Source organism: Podarcis liolepis (assembly GCF_965112155.1).
Source record: "Podarcis liolepis genome assembly, chromosome: 8".
In the NCBI taxonomy this organism is placed as follows: Eukaryota; Metazoa; Chordata; class Lepidosauria; order Squamata; family Lacertidae; genus Podarcis; species Podarcis liolepis.
In genome coordinates, this window is record NC_139560.1 from 55,000,528 (window position 1) to 55,021,824 (window position 21,297).

The 21,297-nt window shown below is 41.4% G+C and overlaps 1 long non-coding RNA gene across 1 annotated transcript in view; it reads right to left on the reverse strand.

Annotated features, from left to right (window-relative positions):
* The window catches only part of LOC310714013, a 134,122-nt gene extending 113,138 nt beyond the window's left edge, over positions 1 to 20,984 (reverse strand). The window contains exons 1-2 of the long non-coding RNA XR_014529515.1: positions 20,342 to 20,984; positions 11,358 to 11,459 (exon numbers count right to left, since the gene is read on the reverse strand). This is a non-coding gene — a long non-coding RNA (uncharacterized lncRNA). The remainder of the gene's footprint in view (positions 1 to 11,357; positions 11,460 to 20,341) is intronic.
* Positions 20,985 to 21,297: the final 313 nt, after the last annotated feature.

The following is a 21,297-nucleotide window of genomic DNA, read 5'->3' on the forward strand; positions in this document are numbered from 1 at the left end:
CAGCACCCACTGCATTTAGAAATCCTGTGTGGTACACAGTTTTATGCCACTTACAGGTTACAAACAGTAAAATGGGAAATGTTGGATTTTACAGGAAAATAATATTCATAAATCTCCAGCAGTGAATTACAGTATAATTCAGAACTACCTTTCCTCTGCTGTTGCGGTGAATTCGGTGTGGTTGCCAGTGCAGAAATAAGCACATATAGACTGCAATGGATATTGCTCCTATTGCATTTGGCAAGCCTTTGTGGCCAATTTATAGACAGACTCTCCAAACAGTTTCTTAAGCAGCACCAACAGTACAATCTCCAAAACAATTTATCCCCCTGTCCCCTGCCGCAAGTAAGCTGCATTGCGTTCAAACCAAATGACCTTATCATTTCCTTAAGGGTGTTAAGGATTATACTTGGTTTATTTTTCCATGTCAGCATGTGTCTTGAGGAAATGGGTACATGTACACATCAATTCATACAGCGCATGGGGCCACAGGGGAGCTAAGGTGTATTGCATAGGATCATTTGAATGACGACATTCCAGTTAATAAAGGGCTGTGGGTTTGCAGCTGCACCACAGTAAAGGTGGGTAGCCAGTCAATATGGCTATCAAGCATTACTTTCCCATGGCAATATCTGCCCCCAGAGCAACTGGAGAAAAAGGGTAGCCAATTTTGTGCCATGGCTGTTCTGTAGAGAGTGATCAGATCATGAGTGTGGCAACTCCAATTAGGCAAAAGGGCTCAGAATTCCCAAAAGCTCAAATAAATCCCTTGCCTGCTCTGATGGTGCATGAATGTGTAACTACTTATGGAACAAATGTATACATTTAGGCTGCAGTCCTATGGTCCCTGGGAGAGCATCCCAGGGGGCTATAAAGTTAGCGCAGACCTCCCACTCTATGCGAAGAGGAAAAGATCCTGGAGTGGAGGAGGAGAAGTTTCACTCACTGCAGAGGTGATAACCTCTACCAATGTTGCTGCTCTGTTTTGAATACTGTAATGGTGGTGAGGGCCGACTGCAGTCATTCCAGGGATGTATCTGGGAGGCTTGTGGATTCTGTGATCCAAAGTCCACTCCTTCCTTGGATACACATCCAGAACAAGGATAGAAGGTGGGAGGATATTAGCCCTAAAGCTGGTGTATTTAAAATTTGAAAGGGGGAAATAAACCACCACCCAAAAAACCCCCCAACATTTGAGCAAATGAGGAAAGGCTCAAATGTAGCCCCCTCACTTTCAGAAATGGCAATAGATCTACCACTAATTATCCTTCCCTCCCTCTCCCACTGAGGAGTGCTTTGTCCTTTTATATAAAACTTCTAACCCGTAATCTACCTCTAAAGGCAGCCTGAATGCATCTACAACTTTAAATCTGGCTACTAGATCAATTTGCTAAAATATTAAGTCCTAGAAATGAATAAAAAAGAATAAAGAGCTTGTTCCATGACCCATTATAGCGAGCGACTGTTTTCTCAACAGTCACGTATGGAAGCGTTTTTGAACTGGAAGATTGTGTGCTGGACAGCTTCGTGCTAGTGCTAGAGAGCTATCATTTGGAGTAGAAAATGATTACACAGATTTGTGTCATCTTTATTTTAAATGTCTACAGGACCACATGGTGAAATATTAGGAGAAACATCTTGACAAAATGAAAGCAGAATATTTATTGTCTGGGTCATGAAAATACAGAGAGATATATGTTGAAAGAGATATATTTACTGCCAGGAGATTTGCCCCATTATGCATTCATGATTCCCCTTCTGCTGTCCCCTCCCCAGCTCTGTTCTCTAGGAGTCCATGTCCAGGTGAAACGGGCATGCTGAGAACATCAATACAAAACAGCTTTATCCATCTAAATTCTCTCCCTGGGAGCTCTGGCACGCTGGGCATGGGAGATGAGAAATGAAAGAGGTTTGCAGCACGGAGTCAGGCAGTTCTCAACACGATGAAAGTATCTCAAACAGCACAGGTGCAATGGGATTCAAAAGGGCTTGTCCAGATAAAGCAGAAACTGCTCTTTCTCTTTGGGTAACTGTCCAAACACTAATACAGTGTTTTGTCATTTGCATCTTGGGGGCCTGTGATGTGATGTGGCCAGTTTCCAGGTACCCATCGACCACTTCAAAACCACTGCCAAAATCAGACACAGGCCTAGTGTGATGATGCTTAGGCACCTACAGAACGCATTGTTTTTTTGTTTAGGGAAGACTGCTTTTATATCTGACAAAATTGTTTCATTGTTTTTGGTGGGTGTTTTTTTAGGGATAATTTCATTGTTTTTAGAGTTTTCTGTGTTTGCATTTGTGCATTTTATTGTTTTTATATTATACACTGCTTCAATGGCTTTATGCTGTGAAGCAGTCTATACACTGGGATAAAGTATCATAGCATTTCAGAAAGCCTGGAAACAGGCAGGAAGTTCATTAGAGAGCAGAGATTATTTCCTTGAGTGAGAGAACTGGAAGAAAGATAGCAGGAAAAAGCCCTATGCCCTATGGCAAAGGACCAGTACCTTAGAAAGGGAAAAGGAGGAGGACTTTACAACTTGAACATTATTTGTATTAAGGGGGAAATAAAGGTAAGGAAGTTCAGGACAAACAAAGGAGAAGATAGATAAATGAAGGGCTGACTTAAATACTTTGGTAAAGAAAGGTCCTTAGGTTAATGGAACAGAAAATATAAAACCAAAAACAAGAAACGAGAAAGAAAATGGAAAATGGAATAAATATGAAAATGTAATAGGATTCTATTGTAATGCACAACAAACAGGAAAGTGATTCCCCCATTCCACTCATAGCTGGTTGCTAAAAACCGACAACCAATATGTTTTGTTTTGCATTGTTTCTGTCAAATGATTTATTCAGGAATGCAAGCTAATGACAATGGGCACTACATCAAACAAGTATCCAAAGCTCATCCCAAACACACCTGGTGTCCTTTTTGAATTTTCATTTTGTTATTTTATCACTAGTCTTAGCCATCTCATATCCTGCTAGATTTAAAGTGCACTGGTACCTATGTTCAAAGTCAGCACTTGGAAGATGCTCTTTGGAAGCAAGCGCAAATGTCATACTCAGTGACATTTTCAGCCACCTCAATTTGTTATGATTTTCCATTTTTATGGAAGCAAAACTCTTCTGGACTTGTAGTCATTTGTGAGCTGGGATATATTCACAGAATGGATGTTGTAGGGCCTCACTTGCTTTTATCTCCCCAGGCTGTGTGCATTCTGGGTCTCACTGACAATGCAACACAATGTTGTGGTGCATTTCAATATCCCTGCAGTATTAGCTACATTCAGCATCAATTTTTATGTGACCTTTTGAATTCTTTGTTAGACACCCTTCACGTGGCAGTAACATTATTAATGTAGATATAATTTGAATGTAACCATACTGTTTAGACAAGCAAACAAACACTTGAAGAATAGGTAGGACAGGGCAAGCAGAAAGGTCTCTATCATAACAGAAAGTGATAGCACCCATTATTCTCCCTTATGATTTCCATTGGTTTTCTTGTGTAATTTTTAAAGGGGTCTAGTCAGTGTGGTTAAAAATAGAGTTTATTTAAAACCAAAACGCTATGCCACACTTTACCTGCCTTTATGCCCTCTCCTGGTTTTTAATGTGTGTAGCCTGGCTATGGAATCTTTCCAAACAAATCAAACATATCTAAAGCCACGAAACAGCACAGGTGGCTTTTATACATGGGGTGGCTTGCATTCACAGACTAGAAGAATCCAGGAGAAGTTATTGGCAGATGGCACCCAGAGTAGATATTATAGCCCAGGAACCAACAAGATATGGACGGAGAAGCATTTTTGTTAAGAGACGGTGGAAGAAGAATGGAGAAAATTTAAAAGTTATCTTAAGGACTACTATAAACTTAATGAATGCTAAAATGTTGTGGTTTCCAGAAATAAGGGGGTACAGGGATATAAGGTTAGAATATAAAAAAGGACTAAAATGACAGAGATTGGAAAGTAACAATTGGGAGTTGCTAGTTGAATTATGGACATTGGGATGCAGAGAGGGGGGGTATGGGGAAGTCCAAGAAAAGAGGTTTATGAAAATAGGTTTGAAACTATACGTGTATGTTTGTCATTTTAAGTGTTTGTTTGTTTTTCTTAAAAAGTTTGTAAAATCAATAAAAATTTTATAAAAAAAAAAAAAGAGAAGCATTTTTGTTAAGAATCCTATATGTTATAAAAGGGATGCATGCTGCCATGCCTGAAAGTATGGCATTAATAATTAAGCCATACAATCATTACTCCAGGATATTATTTCTTAAAGATCTCTTGCAAAGGCAATATGATTACATATGAATTATTTCAATTTTCTACCAACAAAAAAAAAATAAAAATCTTCAGAAGTAGGAATTGAATTACGCTGTCCAATTTGCTGTAAAGTTCACACTACGTGAAGAAATTAATCAAGGCTACCACCGCCCATTTTTATGGGGACATAAAATGATGTGAACTTCCATTTTTAATAAAGATGCATAGCACTTTTATGAAGACTGACTAATAACACTGTAATGAACTGAAAAGCTTCTGCAAAACGAAGGAGGATTTTATTTTATTTTACTTTTGAGAGAGAGATTTACTGAATTTCTTGTTTTGAATCAAGGATGTGAAAAATCTATGTGCAAAATAGTCAGAGATCAATAGTCAGTGTTTGTACATGGCTTTTAACTTCACCGTCAATGTTCTATGATTTTTGTGGATATCTATGGGGGCATTGGGACGTGGGTGGCGCTGTGGGTTAAACCACAGAGCCTAGGGCTGGCCGATCAGAAGGTCAGCGGTTCGAATCCCCGCGACGGGGTGAGTTCCCGTTGCTCGGTCCCTGCTCCTGCCAACCTAGCAGTTTGAAAGCATGTCAAAGTGCAAGTAGATAAATAGGTACCGCTCTGGCGGGAAGGTAAACGGTGTTTCCGTGCGCTGCTCTGGTTCGCCAGAAGCGGCTTAGTCATGCTGGCCACATGACCCGGAAGCTGTACGCTGGCTCCCTCGGCCAATAAAGCGAGATGAGCGCCGCAACCCCCGAGTCGGCCACGACTGGACCTAATGGTCAGGGGTCCCTTTACCTTTTTATGGGGGCATTTGGAAGATTCTGTTTCTTCCTTCCACCATTTCCTTCCATTTCAACCACTGAAGAGTCTGTGTGTGTGTGTGTGTGTGTGTGTGTGTGTGTGTGTGTTAAACAAGGGCCATATCTCTAACAGAATTTTGCAGATGTTACACAGCCTGCTGAAATGATCTTCTATATATGTCAAATGAATTCATTAACATAAAGATTCACAATAGTTCTGCACATTGCACTGGTCAGTTTGACACTATCAGTGCACATCTCCCAGTTCAGGAGTGGGAGCAACAAAGGTAATGACAATGCACTATGCCTTACCTGGAATTCCCTGACCTATTTGTGTGAGGGACAAACTGCACTACTGTACAGCTCCTACCACACAGATTGTGTGTGAGAGAAGAGGATCTGCACAGCTCCTGTTTCCTGCATTCACTGGCTAAGCAGTCTCAGCTTTTAGGACATTTTTTGCCCATGACCTCTTCCCACAATTTTGAGAGATGTGCGATTAGCCTTTCAAATCCTCACATTTGCATTATCTCATTAGTACCTCAGCTGCACTAATCTCCTAATGTTATCTTCATCTCCAATTGATTCACTAAAGCAGCTCACTCTTGGTTCTTTCACCCACATCTCTCCCTGGTTATATTAGACTGAGTAAGGCACCTTGACTCAGGTGGCAGATTTGGGAATATCATTTGCCTGCTAGGTATAATTGTCATGGTTTCAGACCAGGAATCCCTAGTTGCAGAGTCCTTCTGCAATTGTAGTCCATAGGGGGAGATGGAGAGACACACACACCCTGACCGGTCCTTCCTATGTGAATCCACTTGCACCAGAGCCTGCATATTGTCCCATGAATCCCATGAAGACTCTGCTGCCCCCCGACTCGGGTGACTGGGACAAACACTTCTAAAAGGATCAGGAAATACCTGAGGGACTTTCTCCAAACAGTCTCCAAAAATCAAGATCCTGAAGCCTAGAAGCAGCCAATGGTTGCAGGAAATGAACCATCCCTTAAACTGGCCAGATGCAGCACTCATGGGGCAGGATGTATATCTTGACTCCTTAACCCAGAGTATAAAAGCTCTATAATTGCTGCAAGACACCTTTCTTCTGCCTTTGCTGAAGGACCGCTAACCATGGTTCTGAACCAGCACCATAGTCTTTTCTTTGTTGCCTTGGCCTTTCTTTAGTTTCTTCCTGTTTACCTGAAAAGGAGCATCTCCAACCCCATTGTTCAGCCTGGCCACCAAGATCCAGCTCTGAGAACCTTCTGTTGGTTCCCTCACTGTGAGAAGTGAAGTTACAGGGAACGAGGCATTTCTTGCTTTCTGTTCCTGTAAACAGAATATCTTGCTTGGTGTTCAATACAGTATCTTCTATATGGGTCTTATATGCCAAGGTTTTTCATGTTCCTTTATGTTGGAGTTATTTTTTTAAAAAGGCATGTGTTCTAAACAGAAAATTCATGACTTGTATTAATGATTTATATCTTAAATGGCATGGTGAAATCTATCATTGACATGATAAGCTGCACATTATTCCCTATCTACATATAGCCTTGTAGCACTGCAATATCTGGCAGTGAATGTAAAAAATAAATTTTCCTTGGTTTTTAGGCATATCTCCCAAGTATGAGACATGCTTCACTTGTTTTTCAAATTTAGCTGCAAGTCATTTGAGGAATGCACTATGGTAAGTGTGTGTGAGAGAGAAAGAGGGTGAAGGGGGGAGAAAAAGAGATGCATATGTTTGTATGTATATATATTTACATATGGGGAAATGATGTATTGCCCAGGTGTGGGTGTGTTCTGTACAATTTGATTTTTACTGCACAAGTGCTGAATGTACTGTCTGGTGCAAAATTTTGCATAGCTAGAAGCAATGTTTTCATTTTTTATTTGTTAAAAAAGGCACCTTTTGTGGTTGCAATTTAAAGTTTGAGAACAGATGGGAAAAATATGACAAAATCAGAGCAGTTAAAGATATTATTGGAGAAGATTTTCCAGTAGACAGAATAGCTATGCCTTGGTGCCTTGTATCTTCGCTTTGCAATTTGTCCTTGGCTCTTCTTCTACAGCTTTCCTTTCCTAATCCCTAACCTTCCATTCTTCCAAGGGGAATAGTTTCCTTGTATCAGATCAACTCTGTGTGAATGCAGTCTTTTCATTTGTTGACCACAAACCACATATTACTGGCAGTTCATTATATAAGAATTATCTACAAGATTCTAATCCATATCCCCATTTTGATATTTATATTGTAATTAAAAACTTTTTGTGCACTGTATCTCTGTTGACCATGAACATTTATGCCTGGATGGAGTGCTTGCTTCTTAGTCTCGCCTCCAACCAGCGCCTCCAACTAGAAGAGGAAGTTCAGGTCATTTCACCCCATTTATCATGAGTCCACTATGAATGGCATCCTGCGCAAACAGGGATAAGGACCATCTAAGCAATAATAGTTTGTGGTGTAGGTAGCATGAGCACTGGATGTGGATCTGCAATCTAAGCCTAAAGCCAAAAACTGCAGGTTCTGAGCCAGCATCTCCAGAGACTTTGATCTACCAAGAGACCTATTTCTCCCTACCGCCAGGGACAAACATTGCTCAGTCTATCGACTAGTGCAGGTTATGAATAGCAGACACAACTGAAGTACTAGGCTCCAGGCCAGAGGATTATCCCTACAAAATATCCCCCTTCCACTTCTGCAATGGTGGTCCAATGATGGGAAAACTGTGTCTCTCCAGATATTGTTGGCCTCTGCTTCCATCAGTCCTGCACCAGCATGGCCAATGATTGGGGATGCGGGGAGTTGTAGTCTAGCAACATCAGTAGGACCACATATTCTCTACCACACACACACACACACACACACACACACGAAACCAAGCACTCTTCGGAACAATGCGTTTGTTCACTCTGACCTGTCCAGGGTACTGAAAGACCTCTTTCTGACCATTCTTATTCTTTGATCTGGGATTGGACTCTGCCTGCCAGTTAATTTCCAGCTCTCCCTAACAGCTGCAGACTGCTGGCCTTAACTGAATACTACCCCTAACAAAAGAGTGAAATGCAGTGAGAGCACGGTGCTAGTTGTAACCATTCAAAAGCCCTCTCTCCAAGTATTGTAATTTGAGAGTATTGGGTGAGATTTTAGCTTGTTTACAAAGCTATTATACTACCAAATTTACTGTACGTTTGTGAAACACAGACCACTTATAAACACAATCTCCAGCTCCTCAAAATATTCCATCAAAGGTGTCTCCAAATTTTTCCCCATATCACTTGGGAAGACAGGCGAACTAATGTCAGTGTACTGGAAGAAGCAAAGATCACCAGTGTTGAAGCAATGACTCTTCAACATCAACTTCGTTGGATTAGTCGGCTGTCTGATTATTGTCTTCCAAAGCACCTCCTCTTAAGGAGGAAAGAATGGAAAGCATAATTGCTGGACAAAAAAAGAGGTTTAAAGACACTCTCAGTGTGTATAAACACTGACAACTGGGAAACACTGGCCTGCGAGCGCTCCAGTTGGAGAATAGCCTCTACCAAAGGTGTCATGGACTTTGAAGAAGCATGAACTCGGGACAAAGGGGAGAAACGAGCTAAGAGGAAGGCATGTTTGGCAAATCCTCACCATGATCAACTCCTACCTGGAAACCTATGCTCCCTATGTGGAAGGATGTGTGGATCCAGAACTGGCCTCCACAGTCACCTATGGACATGCTGTTAAGACCATATTCATGGAAGACAATCTTACTCGGCTACAAGTGATCGTCAAAGAAGAAGAACTCAGAGTGGCCAATTGAAATTAATGAACACAACTAAGTTGGGTTCATTAATTTCAATGGGTCTACTCTGAGTAAAGCTTAGTTGAATACCACCCAAGTTCTCTGAACGTTAGAAAGAGTTTGGTGGCCTTTGTTCAGTTTGCCTTCTGTTTATCCTTCAGTACTCAGACCACCCTTTCTTATACATTTGTCCCATGTCTCCAAATTCTATGCACCTATGTGAAGCCACCTGCATATTCCTGGGGTTGGACTAGATGGATTGGGGGTTGGACTAGATGACCCCTGGGTTCCTTTCCAACTCTACAATTCTACGATTCTAAGCAAGCAAGCCAAACAGCCACTAGCACAAGGCTTTTCACCTGTGCAATGGAACTGATCCATGTACACAATACACCCTTCCCAGATCTGCTCAATAGGGCTGGGGGGGGGGGACCCAGAGCAGTCAATGTGTCCATATCAATATCTATCTATCTATCTATCTATCTATCTATCTATCTATCTATCTATCTATCTATGACATCTGGTTTTTGGTTCATACAAACACTCAAGGAAGAGGAGAAACACCTCTTTGCAACACAACCGGCAACAGCAATAGCAGCAGAAATGAGTATACAGGTGAAATGGTTCACTTTATGTGGGAACTATTTAGTATACAATTACCACGAAAACAAGACTAGTAGAATGTTAGCAAGGAAAAAAATGCTTTTTGTTGCCACATTAACAAGGCCTCGAAAAGCATCTACACTAGTCATTCCCTGAGGCAGAGGGCATCTGCAGCTCTGCACAATTTTGGCTAAATCTGCAGCACAGATTTTTAAATGTTTTCCATTTATTTTATTACAACTTTTTGCAAAGCCTTATGTTTGATGAGGAAACAGTGGGTATGTTATTGTTCACAGTTTTGCTTGTTTAAAAAGGAAACACTCACTTTTCCAAATAGCTTCCCCTTGCCCCCACCTCCTGATGCCATGTGGAAATAGTCAGTCCATTTAAAAACTTAGAGCATGCAATGAGCTAGAGAGAGGCAAGGCAGCAGGATGGAAGCAAAAGGGTCCCTTTCCCCATCCATATGGTTCAGGTTTGCATCTTGTCTGGCATGATAATGTGATAGTTGGCAGAATTCATGTTTAGAGTCTCAAGCAAATAACAGCCAATAAGTTGTAGGTTTAATATGCACGTGGAGATGTTCGTAGTATTCCAGACTGGCTGATTCTACAGCTGCAGTCAATCCCAAGTTGCTGCACGAATCCTTGTACAATGGAATCCCTGATGGTGAAAGTAAACTGGAGGCCCTACCCTGATGTAAGTATCCCCCATCTGCTGCACAGGTGTAGCCTAGGCAGTCAATCAGGATATGTAACATGCATTTGTAAGGAAAGTGGAAAATTAAACTGTATGCATTTCCTTCCTTCCCTCTTTCTATCCACATTATTTCACAAAGAAATCAAGGAAATTCATAAGCACTGTTTTGTGCAGATTTCTTCTGTCCAAATGGCTCGAATGACAGGAAGCATGGCTACATTAACAAATCCACACTATCAACGTCTGAATGACGTTACCTGTAACCAGCAAGCAAGTGCAGACATTCAAACATTGGAAAGAAGTCTGTAGTACAAGCAGTCTGCTGGGAGCTCTTCCTTTCCCTTCCACAATGCCTTGGAGGAGTCTTTCCATTTTGCTTTCTCCTTATTCTTAACTCCTTTGGCTAGGTAATATTAAGAAGTGCACAAAGCATGGGTGCCAACTCCCTGGGGTGTCTGAGCATCCACAAAATTCCCCTTGAAGGGGCCAGGCAAATTTTGATGCCAGGGCCATGTACAGTGCACAGCACTCACAGTTGTGGGGCCAAGCTGGCACTCCTGCCACAAAGTCTACTGCAGGCTTCACACCTACGTGGTGCAGCACTAATTGGCATTTTAGTGGATATACAGACATTCTTGTGATCAAGGACTGTGCATACTATAAACCAGTGGTGGACAATTAAATGGTCTATGGTTTGAGCATTGCCCAGTTGATCTAATACACAATGCCAGATGTCCATATATCTTGTGTGTCTGCTGTGAATCATACTTTTTGCGCAGGTGTGCAATTGTCTAGCAAACGAGTAGGGCAATGAGGAATATAAAGCAAAAAAGAAACAGACATACCTAGATACAGACATAATCTTCTGTACCACACTGTGTGTGTATGTGTGTAAGGCACATAAAGGATGTAATGATCTCTGACATGGATATAATGAAGGTGCAGAAAGTTGAACAGATGGAAGGAGCGCTGGATCATGATCAATTTCCTTTATTCCTTCTACATTTTCAACCTATGTGTAATAAACGTGTATGGCAGGCACATGTTTAATTAATAATGCGGTACATTTATAGGTAGACCAAATATATTTCATAAGATAGAAAACCGTCACAATGATGTGCAACAAAATGTATGTGATATCCTCTAGGCAGGTATTATTTAAGTGCTTTGAACTTACCAGCCAAGACCAGTTCAGAAGAAAGAAGTCAGTGCAAAGGAAACCATGGCTACAGCTGGACTTTGACCACTCTAATGGGCTTCTCAATGGAACATGAGATACCTGCAGACAAGGGAAAGGAACAGACTTGATTTTGCTGCCTCTGTCTCTGGCAGCAATGTTGCCCTCTGCAATTGGAGACAGGCAATGTTATGAAGAACTGTGGTCCAGCCCACTTCCCATTCCCTTTCTGTCCTTTAGTCCATACTGTGGCCACAAGGGTCATTGTAGGTCTCTTGTTTCTAGGGTTCCCCATCCCAAATGTACCTCTCAGTTATAGGATACATCTCCACCTAGTGGTACTATTTTTTCCTTACAAAGCACACAGTACATGCTCATTCTGTGATGTGTGAAGCAGCCCACTGTTCAAAACTGGCAAGAGATATTCTTCATAGCAGAAGGCAGATAGATAGAGACACACATATATCTGATCTGTAGAATATTCCTTTTTGACCCCAAGATAAGAACTGTACGACATGACAGAAAGTGTCAGAATCTTTACAAAAAATAACTCCTTTAAAAACAAAATAAATAAAACTATCAACAAGAATAGCAACTGCTCAAAATTTATCTCAGAGCTGCCAAGAAGTGAACATTCATGGGAGAATGTTCTGTTGTTTTCAATGTTCTGTTGTTCACAAGGTGGACACAAATGCATACAGTTGGATGCTGACAACTTGACACATGTCTAATGAATCTAAAGCATGTGCACACACGCACAAACACACAAATTTACTAGGACTAAAAAAAAAACCACCTTAAAAAAACAAAAGGCCTTCCAAACAAACCACTTCAAGAAGATTTAATAGCTATGTAGGTTTTTGTGTACCTTAAAATACCATAGATGCTTTGTTAAAAGTGACAGTTAACATCTGCGTTGAAGATGCTACATTCTAACAGAGTGAGCTGCCGTTTGTTGAGTCCAGTGAGCAGATGTTGGAGGCCTAATGCATTGGTGACAAAAGGCTACAGTGCTTTAACCTTCCGCATCACTTCTGTCTAACACACAGCAGAAAAGGCTTTAATTTGACAGGTTGGCTGGGATATAGAGAATTCAGCTCTGGCCACCTACAAAAGGGCCAAATCTAGTCATGAGAACAGTAGTGTGGGTGGAATGAAGCAGCGGGTGAGAGTAGTTTGCCGTCTTGCACTAAGTGGAGAGCTACATATACTGTTTATTTCTACAAATATTTAAAAGGGTTCCTATTGGAAGTTAATTAAGCAATTAAGCCGATTTGTCCTTTAATGTGCAAGGAAATCTTTGAGTAAGGTGAGTTGGAAAAGGAGTCAGCAGCTCCTAGCACATTTTGCCTGTGCAAAATGTTTTAAACGCCTTTTTCTCCCTGTGGTTGGGATGATGCAAGAGAGGAGAATTAAAATGAATGCACAACCTAATGGCAATTCTCATACAAGCTGCATGTAAACAGAAACATCAGCACAAAACTTATGAATCTTAATTTGTGCCACTGAGCTAAAATTTGTATCTTTCTGCATTAAAGGAATATAGACATACAGCACTGTGTAGTGTCTACTTGCAATACAGAAAGCTGACATGGTCTTTCCAATTTATGGGAAAATTGACATAATTTTGCAAAAAAGGGGGGTGGAGAGGGAGAGAGAAGCAAAACCACTTGTGAACTAGATTTTGCATAATGGGATTAATTTGGTTGACTGTCACATCAGCTATGCTGTAGAATGCAAGTTAATCACAACATCGATATGATTTTTAAAGAAGAAAGAAAAATAGGGGGAAAGGGAGGAAGAAAAGGTATTTTCCTCCCTTGTCTGATTCTCCTTTCATTTTAAAATACTTCCCATTTCTACTGTTATGTGGAGGCACTATGACAAATAATGGAAGTCTGTTTTGCATTGGGCCCAAGAAGACTGAAATGAGCTAGAGCCGGCCTCACTCTGGTAAGAAAATCATCAGCTTTTCCTGGATCATGTAAAATGGTTTTGTGGTAATGCTCTTAGCCACGCAATGGCTTGCTGTTTAATTTGATAACCAAGCTTTCTGCATTTGTCAAGAAGCATTGAAATGTCACCAACGCATGCTTATCTGAAACTTTGTGTTTCAGTTGTCACAGAATCCTGTCATTGCTAGGGCACTTACCTTGTCCTTTAGGTGGATGTGCCTGTACTGTCCCTGTACTGGCTACAATCAGCAACTAGGCCTAGCACATGCGAGCAGGTGAAGGTGGCACCAAGAAGCCAATTCTAGGGTTAATTCAGTTCAAATGTTGTTTGTGTTAGACTCCTTTCAGGATCTGCATCTGGGACTATTGCCCTACATGTCTAATGGATACCCAACTTCATATTTCAAATACAGCCACAACTGGTTCTCCCAAAGTAAGATTACTCATATGAATTGTATGTGTACTTGTACCCATATCAATCTTTTCCTTTTTTACTGGGGTTGTGAGAGGTTATTCCAATAGCCCCTTGTTCGGCTACTGTAGTATCCCATTGCTACTGCAAGAGCAAATCATTTCTCTTTATTTTTGTCCTCACAGAGTTCAATTGTACTTTGACAGAATAATTTCTTTGCTTAAGTGTTTTTCAGAAGAAAGCTCACCAGGAAGAGAAACACTGCAAGGCGCAGAAATGCCTTAGGGTCATGTAGCAGGGGTTTGTGAAGTCATTAGAAGTTGTGATTACCTGCTAGGATATTTCCATGTATCCTTTGCTGAATTCACTTAGTGGAGGAAACTCTGGTATTTTACACAGGCTAGTTTAAAGGAGAAAGTGATATGTTGTCACATACTGACTGTCTCTTACACAGGCACATATGGGAATAAGAGTAGTAGCTGAATGCAAATGGATCTCCCCATACCAGGGATGGAGAGTCTGCAGCCCTCCAGATGTTGTTGCTCACCCATCAGCACCAACCAGCATGGCTAATGGTCAGTAATGTTTGGAGCTATAGTCCAACAACAGCTGGAGAAACACAAGTCTCCCCACATCCCTATGCTAGATAGGCAGAACAGTAGCATCAAGCTGTGGTCCTGAAAGAGAACTCAGAAGTCAGGTGTAAAGTTTCTGCTTTTGCAGGTGGTCTGACTAGCTATTTTTGTCACAGCTGGAACCATCAGTGAAGGAAGATGGGAGAATGTCAGGTGTGAGGAGGCGATCAGCAGAGGAGGCAGAGCAAGGCTCAGTGCACTACTGAGAGCAATTGAAGCTAGAGACAGTATGACTCTATAGCAAACGAGACCCACAAAATAACAATGGATAGGGAACTAACTGGTTACAGGTGGGGATTTAGTTAACTAATGAGTGAAGTTAATTCATGAATAGAGGAACAGAATTATGAGGGGTTCTGTAACTAAAAATGAGTGGACATAATACTTGATAAGTGTGGGTGCTCTTTGGTGAGAAAGGTCCTGGAGGAATAAGGGACCTTATCTAATCCATCTATTCAGGATTGGCACTGTCCATAGGAAATCCAGCGGCAGCAGACTTAACCTAAACTTATAAGAAGACTAAAACCTTAATACTAAGAATACCACACCAGGAGAAAAGGAAGACAGAAAGTAGAAAGTCGGGCTCCTTCTGGCCTATTATTATAGTCAGCATGACCTTGAGTGAAAGAGATAACAGAACTAGTCCAAACAAGCTATTCAGCTTCTACAAAGGAAAAGGCCAAACATCAGGAACTTTCTGTCTGTTTTTTCGGCAGAATAGAAACTTGCTTGTCGGGTAGAAACCTCCAGTTTGCACTAGTTTGTATCACACAGAGAAGCTTCCAGAATCCTCCTGAATCAATTAGAATAGGAAAGATCTCTCCATATCAGATCAATACTTCCTTCACCAAAAAATGCAAACTGACACCTGAGGGGATGCTGACCCACAGTGAAACCCTTATACTGAGGAGGAAGCAGTGAAAAATCTTACACCAGGGATCAAGGAAGGGGGAAGGAATGAAATTATGGGGGGGGGGGAAGAAACATACAGTTGAATTCCGAAAGACATTCAGGGGAAAGGAAATAAATTGCTTATGGAAATAGACAAAGAGAAGAAGAGAGGGTTTAGAGACAACCCCACTGCAGAGTAGTGTTAAATAGGTGTGCTCTGGTTGTATTCTTCATACATTTACCAGTTTGACTATAAAGTTAAATCTTAAAAATGTAAGAGGAGACCTGCTGAACCAGGCCAAAGGCCTATCTTATACAACAGCCTGTTCTCACAGTGGCCAACCAAATGCCCATTGGAAGCCCACAAGCAAGAACTGAATACAGCAGCTCTCTCCCCACTTGCGACTCTTAGCAACTGGTGTTCAGGGACAGCTGTAAGAACAAGCCTTGTCTGTAATGCTCTGCATCTTTTCAGTTTTACTGGTTCTATAGGAACAAAAGTACAGTATGTTAAAACAAAGCTATTTCTTGCCCATCCACTCTAAAATGGGAATCTAAAAATGGCTGGTAACTTGTTTCATTTTCACCAAGGTGCATAAAATGTTCAGGCATAATAGCTCCCTCAGAGTGGATTAAGCCTACCAAATATTACACAGACACGCCCAGTAGTTTTCATGCAGGAAACCCTAAAGCTTGACTTTTAAAACAAGGTCTTTTCATTTTCTGTCAGAATTGGATCCAAATTGCAGGCATGGTCACCTGTTCTGAGGGAATGAAGCCTGCTAAATTTTTGAATAACAGTTGCAATGCTGGTCCTTCAAGAGACTTTCCCATTTTGGATGGGTACAATAGGAACTCAGCTAGACTGGTAAAGAAAAAGCGATTTATAAGTTTTGCATATGCGATATAACATTGTGCCACCAGATGGCGTTGTGGAGTTCTATTCGTCTCTACCTGTTTTCCCTGTTTAAATTTACAACACATTTAACTGAAATATTTATTTTATGTGTCTAAATCCAGCCTAGGAATCAATGTGGGTGAAGGTGGCAATATATGAAAAAAGAAGAAGAAAAGAGCATGGCTCCTCAGGAAAGACGGGGGTGGGGGAAAGATCACATACACAAACCCCCATGCAAGGAACCTGTTACCCCAACAATTGTTGGCGGGGGGGGGGGGGGGCTTCTGTCCTACACCCATGGAATTTTGGTGATACAATGGAGATCTGTCAATAGACTTGAAGAGAGGATGGCATTGTACCATCTGAAAAACAAACTCAGTTTTTAATTCCTCGACTGTGAAAGGATTGCCCTGGGGAGATAATTCACTGTGATTAAAAGCTAGGCCTGTCTGACAAAACAAAAGATTCTCTCCATGTCTCCACCCCCTTCACTTCTGAGCTCTGGGCATTTCCCCAGTCAACTTGGGCTCCCCCCCCCTTTTCTCATGGGGGGGTAGGATGGGGGAGGGAGGAAGTGTATTTTTTGGACAACTGATGCCACAGAGCCTTATTTATTAACATGACAATCCAAAACGTAAGAACCTTCCCCAAATCACCTTGATTCATCTCATAATTCAGTCTACACACCTCTAGGATATAGCACCCCCCCTCCCGCCTCTTATTTTCCATGGCTTCTTTGCTCTTGGTGGGCATCCTGAAGAGGAGATTATGCCATTGAGCACTTTGGTTATAATGGACTTGAAGAATGTGCTTAGGAAATTGATTGTGGTGACAGTGAAGAAGAAATAAAGGGCTGGTGGCATATCTGTGGGACTTGTGTTTGTAGTGTATCATGTCAGCGATGCTTTAAGAACCTCATATCACTGAAAGGCCTATTAACATTCGTTCATTTCTTTCTTGCATCTCTCTCCCTCTCCCCCCCCCCCCGCCCTCTCCACACTTTTCAAGGAGCAGCACATACTATCCAGTACAGGCTCACACTGACTAGGTTAAACAATTACACTACACTAATTGGCCTGTGTCGGTCTTGATGAGTAGGTAAACAAATGCTGCACGGGAAAAGCTGAGACAAATTGTATCTAATTAAATTGATGAAAAAAAGTGACAATGACAACAAAGAAAGCAACATTCACAGTTGCAAATCACAATGCTTATGTGAAAGCACACACCTCTTATCAAAATCTGTAATTCTGCCCTGGGTGCTGGAGAGAGGAAGGTTGATGAGCCATCCCTCCCCCACACATTCGAGAAATCCCTTAATTATAGCATATAAAAAGGATTGGCTACCATCTATGTTCAGCCATATGAGCTCCTGTGTGTGTGCTCCATGCATATACAATATGTGCAAGTGAAAATTGTGGTGACTCGCCCACATTGCTAAAAGGAAAAGGTTTCTCATTTGTTCTTGCAAATTACCTCCTTCCTCCATTATATATTTACAGATGCTTCAGCTCTTCCAAAGAAGCAGCAAAAGAGGAAGCACAATTGTGCCGTGCTTCCTTTCCACCTGCTTCTGAACTTCATCAAAATAAGAGCCATGTGCACTCTTGCCACTACAACAGAAGAACATGCACCGTCCACTTCAGATGAGTGTCTCATATTTAATCTTTCTTAGAACCATTGAATTGGCTTTAAGCATTAAAGCTAAGGTCAGAATGGCTAGCTTTCAATACACAAGGAAAAAAACCTTCTCATTTGTCATTGCAGTTGCCCACTTTGCTCTATAATAAATGTGAACATTTAAAGTTCACAATTGCTTTCAAATTTTAAGAAGAAAAAAATATGCAGAATTAATTTAGTTTATTTTGAATTTGGACAAGACTCAACTCAACCAGATTAGGACTGATACAATACTTTCTTCAGTAAAGATAATTGTGTGTCTTCTCTGGACCAACAGCACCAGGAACATGGTTGTTGGGAATACTGCCAGAGAGATATAGTCCATCATGGCCCCAAGCCGTCTGACGGACATCCATCGATCTCCCATAGTCACACAGATCCAGCAATTAGCGACACGAAGCCTCAGAAATAGACTGCCATCTCAGGCTCGTGCACACCTTTTATCAGCAGAAAACACAGCCAGAAAGCTGCACCGCAGAAGAGCATATTTAGAGCATATTTACAGACTTTATTTAGCGTTGAACAGAACAAAGGAAAACATGACCGTTCTGAGTCAGTGTCTTCGACCGACTGCAAAATCGAAAGGAACAGCAAACATAAACATCCTGTGAATAGGACATGCGCAGACTATGTGACTTACAAAGCCTGCTCCCTTTTAAGGTGGAACGGAAATATCCTAACACATGGCACCAAATCAGACCCTGAGCTGATTTAGTCAGTAGCCGTATAACTCACTCACTCATTTATTTACCAACCACTTTTCCAGAAAATGTCTCAAGGTGAAATATAATAAATCACATACCATTAAATACAATAAAAGCAGTTTGGTAAAATCAAAAGCAAGCATCAGAGCATGAAAACAGATATCAAATCACAGCTCAAATACCACCCTAAAGAAGTTTTCAAGCAAGCAATAATGGACTCATGTCTAGGGAATTAAAATGGCTCTGTGGGTGCCTGTTTTCTAAATATTCACTGAATGGGTTGGTAACTTACAGGCCAAAGATATCTGCGATCAGATGCTGGCTCCCTGCTCAGCTTCCCCCACCAGTCAGAGAAGGGAGTTACAAGCGGTTCCATCTAGGACATTGCTGATAATTCTTTAGTTTAGGAAGTCATGTGCTGCTACCTGGTACCAATGGCTGTCATAAAGTTTCCAGAGCTGCTGCCTGGTGAACATGTCCCTCAAGAAGGCCATCAAGTTTCTCCTCCTACCAGCCAGTGTGGTGTAGTGGTTAAGAGCGGTAGTCTCATAATCTGGGGAACCGGGTTCGCGTCTTCGCTCCTCCACATGCAGCTGCTGGGTGACCTTGGGCCAGTCACACTTCTTTGAAGTCTCTCAGCCCCACTCACCTCAGAGAGTGTTTGTTGTGGGGGAGGAAGGGAAAGGAGATTGATCCGCCTCTCCTGTTCAATACAGTGGTACCTCGGGTTACAGACGCTTCAGGTTACAGACTCCGCTAACCCAAAAATAGTACCTTGTGTTAAGAACTTTGCTTCAGGATGAGAACATAAATTGTGCAGCAGCAGTGGGAGGCCCCATTAGCTAAAGTGGTACCTCAGGTTAATAACAGTTTCAGGTTAAGAACAGACCTCCACAACGAATTAAGTTCTTAACCTGAGGTACCACTGTATATTCACTCAGCTTATATAACCTGAATCCTTGCAAGAGAGATTCCAAGGTCCTTGGAGGAGGCAGTAACTGGTTTGCAAATCAGGAAAGCACTTGTAAATGGACGAAATCAATGCCAATTCTGGCATTTGAGACAGTAAATCACCAAATTATTTGCAATACCTTGCTTGGGTTATCTGGATTGGCTCCAGATAGAGGTGGAACTCGACATTTTGTTGGCAAATGTGTGATCCCAACTATTATTATTTATCACCAAGATAAATAATCTACAGGGCACTTTACAACATAATGCAACAATGCATTGCAGAGATGGTGGGCAGGCATAGACCAAATGTTGCTTGTGTAGGAGGATCAGCAGATGCTGAATCCCTGCCATGACCATCTGATTCTCCTCAGAAAATGCCTACTGGGCCATATTTACGTATAATTTAGGATGCTGCCTGTGGGAGGACTTAAGCTGCAGGGGCATTTATAGAGTAGAATTAAATAGCCCCTGTTCTCAGTCGCTATCACCTGCAAGTGCCTTCCCACTCCCCAAACTATATTTATGAAGAGAATCTATTATGGAATTCTGTGCTTCTCTCATAACATCTACAGTTCTTTCTGTGGGGCATCAGCAGAGCTGAAATAATTGGGGAATATTGTTCTGCCACTTGGAAGTTGACCTACAGTGTCCCACAGGCTTCAACATTATCACCACTGTTTATGTCCTAGGATGTTCAAATGCACTTTTAAAAAACATAAAAAATGACAAATAAAGCTTTAAAAAGAAGAAGAGGAGCCATGGCTGTACACTATGCACTGCAAAATCCCTTCTCAGTAGATTTGATGGACCAGGCCTGACACTGCCCATAGGACTCCTATCTATGTGTATACTTACGTCAGGTTTTCTGAGGCAGCACACACTGGGTCTCAGCTGCTCTCTCAAAAACCTCAGGTGTCTCTATCACACCTTACCGATTACTATATCTCCCTCAACAGCAGCAGCACCTCATGCAAGAGAATATCACACGATGTTTCACTCACATCTAAATGTGCTTATTCTCCTCAGTGAGCGTGCAGTTCTAAGGCCTCTTCGCTTTTACCTCAGCCAACATTCATTCACTCTTCCTTCTCTCCGCCGGACACAACCGTCTTGGTTGTCTAGGTTATTTGCTGGTTGCTGCCCATGGCTCTCTTTTTAAAAAACAAACAAACAAACCCTGCGACTTTACATTATTTATTTTTTCAACAAAGCTGTGAGAGATACTGATTTGGCAAAGGTAACCCTGCAAGTTTCATGGACTTGAGTCTCCAACACATAAGCCGTCAACTGTCCAGCTACTGATAGCTGTCTTAAGTCAAACGCCGGTTGCATTAATATGTGGATTGATTCATTAATTTACAGCTAGGCCTGAAAAGTAGAGAGGGGTCTGAGTTCCCTCAGATATTACTGGATTCCAAGTCCCATTATCCTTGACCATTGGTCAGACTGCTTGGGGCTAATGGGAGTGAGAGTCTAATAATATCTGGAAGGCCTAAAGTTCCTCACCCCAACTGTAGAGAAATCATCCAGGCTTCATATTAAAGGAATGCTTGGCAAACTGATGTGCAAATAAATAACTGATTTTTGCAAGGGTGCTGTTGGAAAGACCTTCTTATCAACCATATCTCAAGGTAACAGCAGCAGCAACAACAATAAAATGAATAAACCAATTTAATAATAATAATAATAATAATAATAATAATAATAATAAAAAGCCTCAAGCCTGTTGCATTCCTAATTTTAATGAGGAAACAATAAGGAGGTGATAAGCTGGCAGCTGAATTTTTAGCTAACATTCCTCTTTTTAAATT